Here is a 12,932-nt window from a genome sequence, read left to right as displayed (position 1 = left end):
ACAACAACAACCAAAAAGTAGTTGGCTTCTTCAATGGTTAAAGGTTTATGATGTCTCTAATTTCATATGGAAAAGGGAGGAGGAAGAAAAAGCTACTATGGGAGAGCAAATAGGTTTCTTCAGGGAAGAAAAATGAGGTTTCAGGAGAACAAGTGGCAGATTGGAAAGTTTGTGATAATGGGTGTGAGTGGTCTTTCCATCTTTTTAGGCCATAAAACTCCCATGGAGAGGAGACTTATGGAAGGGTCACTTAGTTTCTTAGTTTCTCCTCTGGGAGTGGACCTGCCCCAAAGAAGAAATTTATGGCATCCTCTCTTCTGTCAACATCCTTATTTGTTGAAAATGTCTGCTCAGATAAGGGAAGCTCTGAGAAGGCTTCTTTCTGCATCTGTGGGATCTCAAGTGCCCTTCCGCTTAAAGAAATCTGGGTACACATTTTGGAGATCCAGGTGGCCCCATACCCTCAAAGAGGAAAAAGCAGCAAAAGTATTGGAAGCTCACCCTCTTCAAATCACGGCACTGGGGCCGGCTCTCTCTCAAAACAGTGTCATGTGGGTGGTTTAATGAATTCCATTTTACAAATGGCAAACTAGAGGCTCAGTGAGTGGAAGTCAAAGGCCAATAATCGGAACCTCGATTGTGTTTGGTTGGACATCTAGAACTTTTATTCAACAAACATTTAGTGAGTGAACTTTATGTGGCAGATTTTGTAACCAGGTACTGACTCAAAGACAAATTAATTGCTCCTGCCCTGAAGGCGTTGCAGTCTAGGGAGAAATCAAAGCAGGCTGATGCCTATTGTATAGTGTGATGCTGTGATAGAGACTGCTCTTCTGCACACACAGGTAGGTGCTGTAGAAACAGAAGAGAAAAAACTACACCAGCTATGTGGTAGCTTTCTTGATGAAGGGGACCAGTGACATATGGTATTTGACCTATATAGTTGTTACAGGTTGAAGTGTGTTCTCAGAAGGTACCTTAGAGTCCTCACCTTCAGTACCTCTGAATGCAACTTTATTTGGAAATGATTGCAGTTGTAATTTGTTAAGATTCAAACAGGAACAGGGGGAGCTGCTAATCCAACACCTCTGATGTTCTTACAGTGTTATAATGTGGGACTTGGGGGTGTATCTCAGATGTAGAGCATTTAGCATGTGTGGGGCCCTGGGTTCTATTCCAAGCACACAAAAAATAGATAAAGGAAAGAAATATGATGTGAAGGAAGAATAGATTGTGACTGCTGAGTTTGGGAGAAGGAACAAGGGTCATATCGCAGCTCTGTCTTCTCCCACTTTCCTCTTTGGGGTGCTCCTGCCTTCAAAGAGCTTCTCTTCTGTCAGCCCTGGCCTGCCTCCATATTATCAGGCTCCCAAGAAGAGCAGAATCTGAAATGGAATTCTTCTTTTTTCGGGGGGAGGGGTGCTGGGGATGGAAGCCAGGTCTTGCACACACTATGAGATGAGAATTCTTGTTAAACTTTGTTAAATTCTTGTTGGGCTTTGCTGGGGGAGTGCTCACAGTAGAAGCAAAGTGAGGGAAGGAAGATGAGACCGGGGAATAAAGCTCAGCAAGAAGGGGCTCAGCTGAGGCCTGGTGGCTTGGCTTTTTCACTGATGTGATGAAAAGACCTGGCAAGAAGAATTAGAGGAGGAAAAGTTTATTTGAGGCTAATGGTTTCAGAGGTCTCAGTCCATACATGGCCTATTCCATTGGCCTGGACCTGAGGTAAGGCAAACCTTACTTCAGGTGGAAAGGCGTAGAGGAGGTCAGGAACTCAGGATATGATGTCCAAAAAGCAGAGAGAGACTAAGCTCGGCTCACCAGGGACTAAATACACCCCAAAGTTATGCCCTTAATGACCTACCTCCTCCAACCACACTGTGCCTACAGTTACCACCCAGTAAATCCTTATCAGGAGTTAATACACTGATTAGGTGAAGGCTCTCATAACCCACTCATTTCACCTCCAAACACTCTTGCATTATTTCACATATGAGCTTTTAGGGGACACCACATCTAAACCATATGCCTATCTTAAGGCGAACCCCATCAGATGTTCTGGGATGCAAATCGCAGCAGAATTAGTCTCCTTGAGGAGACAGGACCAGCCTTTTTTGGTCCCTCCTCCATGGGTCAGTCATTGGAAGACCCAAGGGCAGGTGAGTGAGAATGTGCCAGAGCCTGCTAGGCAGGTCACAGCAGCTCCTGTGTGGCCAAGGGCAATTCTCTAACAAAGGGACACCTGGGGGATTTGTCATCAGCCCACACCCAGCAGCTGGGGTGGATGCACCCACTGGCAAAGGAGATGTGGCCCTCAGAGACTTCTCACCTCCAGCTCAGGGGACTGTCATATAGTCCAGCACTGCTTCTGCTTGAAGGGACAGATGAATAGAAGAACCAGACTAGGAGAATATCCTTCTTCTTGCAGTGTCTTTCCAGTGCAAAACCTAATAAAATGCTTTGGAGCACTTCCTGTGCACTTTTCCTTTGTGCTAGAAAAACCCTAACAGCCAAATTCTGCCATACTTATGTTCAAGCAATGACACTGCTCAGACTTTACTGAGAAAATGATGAAGTTCTTGTGGCTGGATTTGATCACAAAGGTCATGCTATTGCTGACATTTCTTGAGTCTGATTGAAGGTTGTCAGAGTAGTTAGTGTTTTTCTTTCGGCCTTACATAAAAGAAGGGAAAAAAAAACAAAATCATAAGTTTTGATGATGCAAACATGGTATTCATGGATTTTCATTAAAATATGCAAAAAAATAAAATTTCAAAAAATTAGCAAAAGAAAAAAAATCACATATTTTCCAAATAATTCTTTTTCATTTTTAATCATATTATTCTGAGAAGAAACAGAAGAGACTATGCAAAGCATCACAGAAGTTTTTCTCCTGTGGCCTTGTCTTCATTGATTGACCTCCACAGTTAATTTCAAATAATGTGCTCAGCAGCATTAACTTGTGACTTTGGAGCTGAGTGAACCCATGAGGCACATAGCTCATTTATACTCCTGAACTTGGAAACCAAAAAAAAAAAAAAAATCTGAACCTCTCACCAGTGTGATATGCTTCTTATTCCTATATAGTAGAAAATAGCCTTACATTACTTGCTTTGCTAGATTTTTTTTAACTGCTTTAATTGTGCACTTACGTGCATCAGAAAAGCTATTCATTTTTTTTCCAGTGATCAATACAAAAAATGTTCTAACAATCAAGAATTGCCTTTAACTTTATGGGGTGATTTCAGAAATTATTATAATGATGGTCTTCCATTTCTGGGAATATTACCATTTAAAAAATTAATGGCAATTAGTGAAAAGCATTATACAGCATATGTAATGAAATATATCATTAGTATATTTTCTATTTATTTATATCTAATTTTTGTGAATGAAACAAGTCCTTTAAAATAATTGTCAACTTGATACAGATAAGTCTGAATAATTAGACTGGGTACCAATGTGGTATCTTTTAATATAGGTAATATCTCTATAGTAGCATCCAGCCAGTCTCAGCCCTTATGGTCTATGATCTCTTTGAAATGCTAATTTCTGTCAGTCAACCCCATACTCTTCTTTATTTTCAGGTGCTTAGAAGCCAATTATTTTCTTCTTTGCCATCTACTACTCCACACCTCTGTCTGCTCTGCTTTCCCCTCTGACCTGGGCATATACCAGGTACACTATCTCCTCCTGTTCACTACAATCATAGGATTCAAAAAGACATCTTCCTGGTCATAGGTTTCTAATCCTTCCCCAAAAAAACCTTTCCCTAGGGATTTCTCTGAAACCAAATGAAACTCGCATCCATCTGTACACTCTCAACAAGGGTTTCTAAGGGAATGGGACCACGAATCAGAAAACTTGGATCTAAACCCCAGATTTATTCACTCCAAATCTGTAATACAGGGACCTATTCCCTACATTGATTCATGAAGTTTATATTAAATTATACATACAAAGTCATTTTGTTGAAGAAAAACTTCTTTATCAAAATCTGACAAAAATGCAGATACTATTGAGATATTTTACCTTATTATTTTATGTAATTCTAACAACAACCCTGTAAGGTATACATTATTATCATTATTGTTATTATTATTATTATCATCATCATCATCATCATCATCATCATCATCATCATTATTATTTTATAAAATGAGAGAAATTGAGGTTTAGATAGTTTAAGCCTCTTGTTCAAGTCCAAAAAGCTAATAAAAAGGCTGAGGTAAAAAAAACCTGTAGTTAATTCCAAATCTCACCCCCAAGTGTCAGTCAGGGTTTTTGGATGCAGGTGCCAGAAACAAGTCTGACCATTATAATAGAAAGATAGTGGAGGTTCACAGCACTGGCCTGCGGTCTGACAACGGCCAGACTTGGGAAATGAACCAGAACAAAGGCAGCTGCTTAGAACAAAGGAGGAGGAAGTACAGAAAGTCCTTTAGCTATGACAGTTGGGAGGGGCACTGAGACAGCAGACACTGCTGCCATCTCAGTGGAGCATCACTGTGTCATTTCTTCCAGATTAAAAATCCTGAGTGAGTGTCAGATGTGCAGAGCCTGCAACATACAACCTGGCCTTGACCACAGATGGATGAGACAGGGGTATCTTCCCAATTCTTCTTCCACATTAGGAGGACACTTTGACATGCCAGGCAGGGACTCTTCCCGTTTCTGCACACGGCCTTTCCTCAACACACATGCGTGTGCACACACCCACATCCACACACACACTCCCACTCTTTTCTTTCTTCCCTCCTCAGACAATGAAGAGTTTTCTCTTATGTCCAAGGCTAATCTTTTTATCTCCTCATCTTGAGCACAAAGCAAGAGAATTGTATAAGAATACCATTTTATAAAGGACAGGGCATCACATCAGGTGAAGGAAGAAAGGCACATTCAGAAAGTGATGTTGAAACCATTAAAAACTGAGAAAAACAAAAACTAATCAGATTCTTACCTGAATAATATCCATAAGCTCAAGATACTTTAAGGATATACAGATAAAATGGACAAATCAAACAAACAAAAAAACTAGAGTTTCAGAGATAAATAAGTAGAAATTAAAGGAAAGGTGGGAATATCCCAGTGGCTCGGGAGACTGAAGCAGGAGGATCGCGAGTTCAAAGCCAGCCTCAGCAAAAGTGAGGCACTAAGCAACTCAGTGAGACCCTGTCTCTAAATAAAATACAATATAGAGCTGGGGATGTGGCTCAGTGGTTGAGTGCCCCTGAGTTCAATCCCTAGTACCCCCAAAAAATAAAAACAAAAGAAGGAAAGATGGGAATATTTAATTATATAAAACAATTTTACACCTATATGTCAAAATATAATTATATTTTTAAAATTATTTGCAGTGGAGGAGAGGCAAAACTTTACCTTCAATTTCTTAAGAGTTTTTTGACTGGGTTTGAGAATTAAATTGACATAAGATAGATCAATGGGAGAAAAGTATATGAGTTTATTTAATACAACTTTATGTGTAGCTCTTGTAAGGAATGAGACCAAATACGTAGTTAGAGTTGGACATGTATGCTGACTTGAATAAAGAATAGTAAATTGTGGAATGGGCTAAATCAAAGGGACTTGGCCTCAGGTAGTTAATTGGATAAAAAGTGACTAGGAAGACAAGGTTGTTGGCCTTGACTTTCCGTGTTTGATGAAAAGAATGCTGTTTTCCTTTTGATAGGTATCTTTCACTTAGGAATTTCATTTCCTGCTTTTAAGAAACAGCATGAAAATCAGAGTGATCTCCTTGTGTCTGCTGTTGTTTCATGTGACTTTAACTCAAAATAGTCAATGCACCAGAGCAGGATATTTGGGGATGGCAATGTCTACACTCTTTCAGCAGCAAGTTGGACAGTTAAAAGGTTAGTATATTTTTATCAAAATTACTTGTGAAAGCTGGGCATGGTGGCATGACTGTAGTCCCAGAACTCAGGAGGCTAAGGAGGATCATTTGGCCCAGGAGTTCAAGACCAGTCTGGGCAACATAACAAGCACACCCTAGGCCACCCCATTTGCTTATGTACATTGGTAAGAAAATTGCTGAGAGCATGAAAGTCTAGTTGGCAAAGGACTACTGTTGTAGGTTGAATGGTGTCCCCTCCCCACCCCAAATAAAGAAAACTTCATATGTTGTAGTTCTAACCTTCGTACCTCAGAAGGTTATGACTGCATTGGAGATATCTATTGAGCTTTTGATTATTATTCAGGGTGGGTTTGCTTGTTTTTAAAGAAAACCTTTCATAATTTGCCAAAATGTGTACATTTGAAATACAAAATTTAAAATTGTTTGTAATTTTGAATCCATAAAATAAACACAGGCAACAAACTAATTTACGCTTCATTCAACAGGAATGACTGTCAGCTATAATCTAGACGCCATCTGTATTGCTCTGATAGGGTTTTGTGGTAGGCTAATCTTAGGACAACAGATGATTAGATTGGATGCTTTGAATGACTGCTATTGTGACGTTTTTGCCATGATAAGCACTGGCTCTGCAGCTGCCCTGCAAAGATGGACAGGATGGACAACCACACAGTTGCCACTCTATCTCCCTTCTAGCGACCTCAAAAGAGTTGCAGAGTTGGAAAAACCAAAAACCCAATAAACCACTTCCTCCAGCCACACCCCATCAGGGAATCAATTTACTGATTAAGTTAAGACTTAACTTAATCATTCCTTCTCCAAACTTCTTGCATTGTCTCACACGTAAGCTTTTGGGGGACACCACAGCTAAACCATAATAAGTCAGTTCTCAATAAAAATGCACAACATGATTTTATTTATTTGCAGTACTTGAGATTGAACTCAGGGCCTTGCACATGCTAGACAAGCACTCTGCCACTGAGCTACATCCCCAGTCCACAGGTTTATTGGGGGCGAGGCTATGAGGTTTATATTTTGTATAGGAACAGTGGAGTCTCTGTTTTCTGATCATCATGTGAACTAGTTTCCTCTGCCCACACTCTTCCACCATGATGTCCTGCCTCACATGGAGCCAGTGGAATGGAGCCGACCTATGGACTAAATAAACCTTTCCTCTTCTACAGTTGTTCTTGTCAGATATTTAAGTCACAGCAGCGAAAAAGCTGACTAAAACATGACAAGAAACGAAGGAAGGAAGGAAGGAAGGAAGGAGAGGGAAAGAGAGAGAAAGAAAGAAAAGTAGGTAGGTTTGGTTTGGTGGGGGTTGGGGGGATGCTCGTCATTGAACCCAGTGACACTACCACTGAGCCACTTTTTAAAAAAATTTTGAAACAGGATCTCGCTACGTTGCTTAGGGCCTGAGTTGCTGAGGCTGGCCTCAAACTTGTGATTCTGTTTCCTCGGCCTCCCAAATGACAGGAGAATGCCACAGTTTGGTCTTTTAGATTGAAGTTACTGCACACTGTTAATTACTGTAAGCTGGGAATGGAAACCCTAACACCATAGAACCTAAAAATCTATGTGGACCATGATTTTCTTTCATTGAAGATTGCATTATTTTTCTCCTAAATTAAGGGTAATTTTTTTAAAAGATTTAGATTCTATGACTAATATTTAGAATATTTGCTGCAGGATGGCTGCCCCCCAGCAGTAACCTCAGAATTCCCATTACAGGGCCTGGCATCTGCACACCAACAGGCACTTTCCCACTCTCTAGAGTCACAATTTCCAGAAAGGAATGGCTGAGCTTAAATTAGATTTCCATTCTTGGTCAATCAGCAATGACCAGGAAATAGTGGCTATCATGTAGTACAATTTTTATGCACAGAATCAACTCTGGACAGGTGGAAGGAGCCGTTCTTGGAGGTGGGAGGAGAAGGCAAACACATTGTAGAACAAGGGTGACAATATCCCAGGGAACAAAGACTCTGTAACTTTCATGAGAAATCAATGTAACTATTAAACTGTCTGTAGGTAGGAATATCATGTTCTCTTTAAAAAAAAATTTTTAGTTGTAGATGGACACAATATCTTTATTTAACTTATTTACTTATTTTATATGGTGCTGCGGATTGAACCCAGTGCCTCATGCATGCGAGGCAAGCGTTCAACCACTGAGCAACAACCCCAGCTTGAATATCATGTTCTTCACATTTAAAAAATTATACTCTTTGCATGTGAACATGTATTCTTATATAGTAACTTGAACTGGCTCCTATTAGCTCAGTGACATTAATTTCCCTTATCCAAGCAATATGATATAGGTACTATGAGAATCGTTATCAAAGAAAATTAAAAAGTTAATTAATGAGAAAAAATAAAAATGGAATTCTAGATGTTGCTGGCTGGCTAAGTCATGCTAACAATGCAAATTAGGCAATTTGAAAAGGACATCCATTTATTTGGGCCACTAGGGCACCATTTAAGGAATTCTTATTCTGGTAAATGAGGGTAAATAGGACCCTAGTGACTGAAAAACTTAAAGCTGCTTCCAAAAGCTCTAATTTTCACCTAGGGAGTACAAAAAAAAAAGCTGTGTGGAATAAATAGCCAGATAAATAATGCAAAAGCAGAGAGTTCAGGCCAAGGTGGAATCCATGTTTGAGAGATCAGGTACTGATGGCAAATTTCAAAGTATGTTTTACAGAAAGGCAATAATAGGGAACTGATAGAGGGCTTTGACATTGGTGTGTCAGTGCCATATAAATTCACAGATAAATTCATAGCTCAAGCAGAGTTTGCTCTTGAGACTGAAACCAACATATGACACAGATGAGGCTTAGTCAAAAGGTGCAGGGTTTTCCTCTCACATCCCAAAGCAGATGTTCCCCGGTGTGGCACGTATGCCAGGGCAAGAATATTTTCCATATTCTGTTGGGTGGTTTTTTGTGCACAGAATGTTATTTTCATTTTCTAAATTATCACTCAGATTATTAAAAATCTAATTATTCCCTAAGCTTTATAGGAAGTAAGACACAGTTCTAAAAACATTTAACTTGCTTTAAAAATCCAGACAATTTTCATACCTGCTTTAAAGGATTTTTAATTCAATTAAGTAAATTCCCTTAAATAGTAACAACTATAGTAAAACATTTAGCATCTTTGATTTTCCTATCAAGTACTGCTAAAAGAAAACCTTCACATGTTCTCAGGTAAACTATAATCTAATAAATTCATAACATTTCGACTTGAAATGATGAACTAGGACAATTGTTCAATTGCATACTTACTCTGAAATTATAAAACTAAGATATTGCTCTAATAAGCCAAATTCAAATGCTTCCATATCCCATATGTACAGTTCCTTTAGCCCCAAAATATTCCTGTAAAGGTGTGATTCTCCTAGCCACTCCTGTACTTTATGCTTTCAGAGGCTGAGAGGCTCTGACCTGCTAAGGAAAAGACGACACCATCCCATACTCTAGGGATTGCCCTCTCAGATGTGTGAGCATTTGCAGAGCAACCAGAGGTTTCATAAATATATATATATATATATATATATATATATATATATATATATGTATATATATACACACATATATATATATATACACACACACATACAATATAATGCATTTTGACATATTAGATATACATAGAGTATAACTTATTTTAATCAGGATCACATGTGGAGTTACAGTGGTTGTATATTCATATATGAACACAAGAATGTTATATCTGTTTCATTCTACTATTTCATTCTCCCTCCCTTCTCTTCACTCCTCTCTGTCTAATCCGATGAACTTCTATTATCTTCCCCTATAAGAGAGAACATTCAGTCCTTGGTTTTTCAGGACTGACTGACTTAGTATGGCAGTCTCCAGTTCCATGCATTTAATGGAAAATGCCATAATTTCAATCTTCTTTGTGACTGAGTAATATTCCATTGTGTATACATACCACATTTTTTTATCCATTCATTTGTTGAAGGGTACCTAGATTAGTTCCATAGCTTTGCTATTATGAATTGAGCTGCTATAAATATTGGTGTGGCTGTATTACTGTAGTACGCTGATTTGAAGTCCTTTGGATATATACTGAGGAGTGGGACAACTGGGTCAAATTGTGGTTCCATTCCAAGTTTTCTGAGGAATATCCATATTGCTTTCCAGAGTTGCACCAATTTGCAGTCCCACCAACAATGTATGAGTATACCTTTTCCCCCCACAGCCTCACCAACATTTATTGTTACTTGTATTCTTGATAATAGCCACTCTGTTTTAATTTGCATTTCCCTAATTGCTAGAAATATTGAACATTTTTTTCATATATTTGTTGACCATTTGTATTTTTTCTGTGAAGTGCCTGTTCAGCTCCTAGGCTCATTTATTGATTGGGTGATGATGACGATGATGATGATGATGGTGATTTAATGTTAAGTTTTTTGAGTTCTTTGTATATCCTGGAAAGTATGCTCTATCTGAGGTGCAGGTGGCAAAGATTTACTCCTATTCTATAGGCTCTCTCTTCACATTCTTAATTGTTTCCTTTGCTATGCAGAAGCTTTTTAGTTTGATATACTTCCCATTTATTGAGTCTTGATTTTACTCCTTGAGCTTTAGGAATCTTGTTGAGGAATTTGGTTCCTAAGCTGACATGGTGGAGTTGGGTCTACATTTTCTTCTAGTGGGTGCAGGGTCTCTGGTCTAATACCTAGATCCTTGTTTCACTTTAAATTGAGTTTTGTGCAGGGTGAGAGACAGGGGTTCAATTTCATTTTACTTAAATGGATTTCCAGTTTTCCCAGCACCATTTGTGAAAGATGCTATCTTTTCTCCAATATGTGCATATGGCAACTTTATCCAGTATGAGATAACTGTATTTATGTGGGTTTGTCTCTGTGTCTTCTGTTCTATTGTGGTTGTATATGATGTGGTGTTACAATGGTTGTACATTCATATATGAGCATAAGAATGTTATATCGGTTTCATTCTACCATTCCATTCCCCTTTGCTCCATTCCATTGCTCTTCATGTCTGTCTTGGTTACTATATCTCTGTAGTATAATTTAAGGTCTGGTATTGTGATGCCTTCTGCTTCACTCTTCTTGCTAAGGATTGCTTTGGCTATTCTGGGCCTCTTATTTTTCCAAATGAATTTCATTTCTATTTCCACGAAGAACATCATTGGAATTTTAATAGGAACTGCATTAAATACCAACCAGAGATTTTAGCCAGGGCATTAGTCCTGGACTGCACACCTCCAAGACAGCTTTTGTCACAACCCTGACTCAGGTTTGACTTTCTTTTGTAATTACAATAGCTCTTTATGTCATAAGGAGCGCATGGCTACTTTAGAGCTGACACACTTTAAGCAGAGTGGTACAGTGCCTAGAGCCCATGATACTTTTAGCTGCCCATAAATATGTTTTCATTTCTTTTAAAATCAGAAGAAAAAATTAATGTAGCAACAATGATCACATACTATCAAATTCAGCTTCAATTATATTAATTTGTGTATCAAAACACTGGTAAGTTACAATTCCTAATACTTCTCCCCCAAAGCTATAATGTGGTCCTGGTCACTTTAGCCCATATTCCTGGTGTGAGTCCTATCCAGGGTCTGATTTTTAAGTCACCTTACAGAATGACATCCCACTTAGGCTGACAAATTATGCCAATGTATTTGCATTTATTTGGCTCTTTCTATACCTACATATCTGAATCACAGAATTCCCCATTCTTTTCTTTTTACTATCTTAATGAACATACAACCCTTCTACACATTAAAATGCTATCCAATGAACAAAAACTTGAACAGTCATTTTATAAAGGAATCTATTAAAATGGCAAATAAGCACACAAAAAATCATCCTTAGTCATCAGAGAAATGAAAACTAAAAACCACAACAAGATAGGATTATACACCCACCAGAACGGCTAAAATTTTTAAACTGACAAACACTAAAAAGGTACTGCCATGTTAGAAAATGTTTTGGTGGTTTCACATCAACCCCAGGATCTAACAATTTCTCTCCGATTTACCCTAAAGAAATGAAATATAAATGTTCTTAGCAACTTTATTCAAACCAGCTAAAAATTGGCAGCAACCTCGTATTAGTTTTCCATCACCTAAAAAACAACAGAAAAGGAGGAAAGATTTATTTTGGCTCACAGTTTCAGAGGTTTCCATTCATGGTTGGCTTGTTCTATTGCTTCTGGGCTTGTGGTGAGGCAGAATAACATGGCAGGAGGGTGTGACAGAGTAAAGCCGGTCACCTTAGAGACTTTAGGAGTCTTGTTGAGGAATTCAGTTCCTAAGCCTACATTTTCTTCTAGAGTTGGGCCTACATTTTCTTCTAGTAGGTGCAGGGTCTCTGGTCCAATACCTAGATCCTTGGTCCACTTTGAGTTGAGTTTTGTGCAGGGTGAGAGATAGGGGTTCAATTTCATTTTACTTCATATGGATTTCCAGTTTTCCCAGCACCATTTGTGAAGCACAGACAGAAAAAAAGCGCCAGGGACAAGATTTAGCCCACAAAGGCATGCCCCAAAGGATCCACTCCCTCCAAGTAGGTTCCACTTTCTACATTTTCCTTTACCTCCCAATAATCTATTCTGCTATGAATTCCTGAATGGATCAATCCATGGATAAGGACCCTTATGATCCAATCAACTTCCTAAAATCCCCACCTTTGAGCATTGCTGCATTGGGGACCAAGACTTCAACTCACAAATCTTTGAATGATACTTTATTTAAAAACTGTAACAAACCTCAAATGCCCCGTAACAGGAAAATGGATCAACAGCCTATTTTCTATTCATACAATGGAAACTACTTAGAAAAATAAAAGAATGAACTCTAATATATACAACAACCTGAATTAATTTCAAAAACTTTATACTGAGTTAAAGGAGCCTTACATGAAAGAGTATGTATCATGTTATGATTCTTCTACTTTTTTTTTTTAAGTTCAGAGCAGTCTGAACTAACTTTCAATGAATAAAGTCAAAATAATCATTGTCTCTGTGGGACAGGGATTTACTAGGAAAGGACTTGA

The sequence above is a fragment of the Ictidomys tridecemlineatus genome, chromosome 9, assembly GCF_052094955.1.
Source record: "Ictidomys tridecemlineatus isolate mIctTri1 chromosome 9, mIctTri1.hap1, whole genome shotgun sequence".
NCBI lineage: Eukaryota > Metazoa > Chordata > Mammalia > Rodentia > Sciuridae > Ictidomys > Ictidomys tridecemlineatus.
This window is presented reverse-complemented; position numbering follows the sequence as displayed.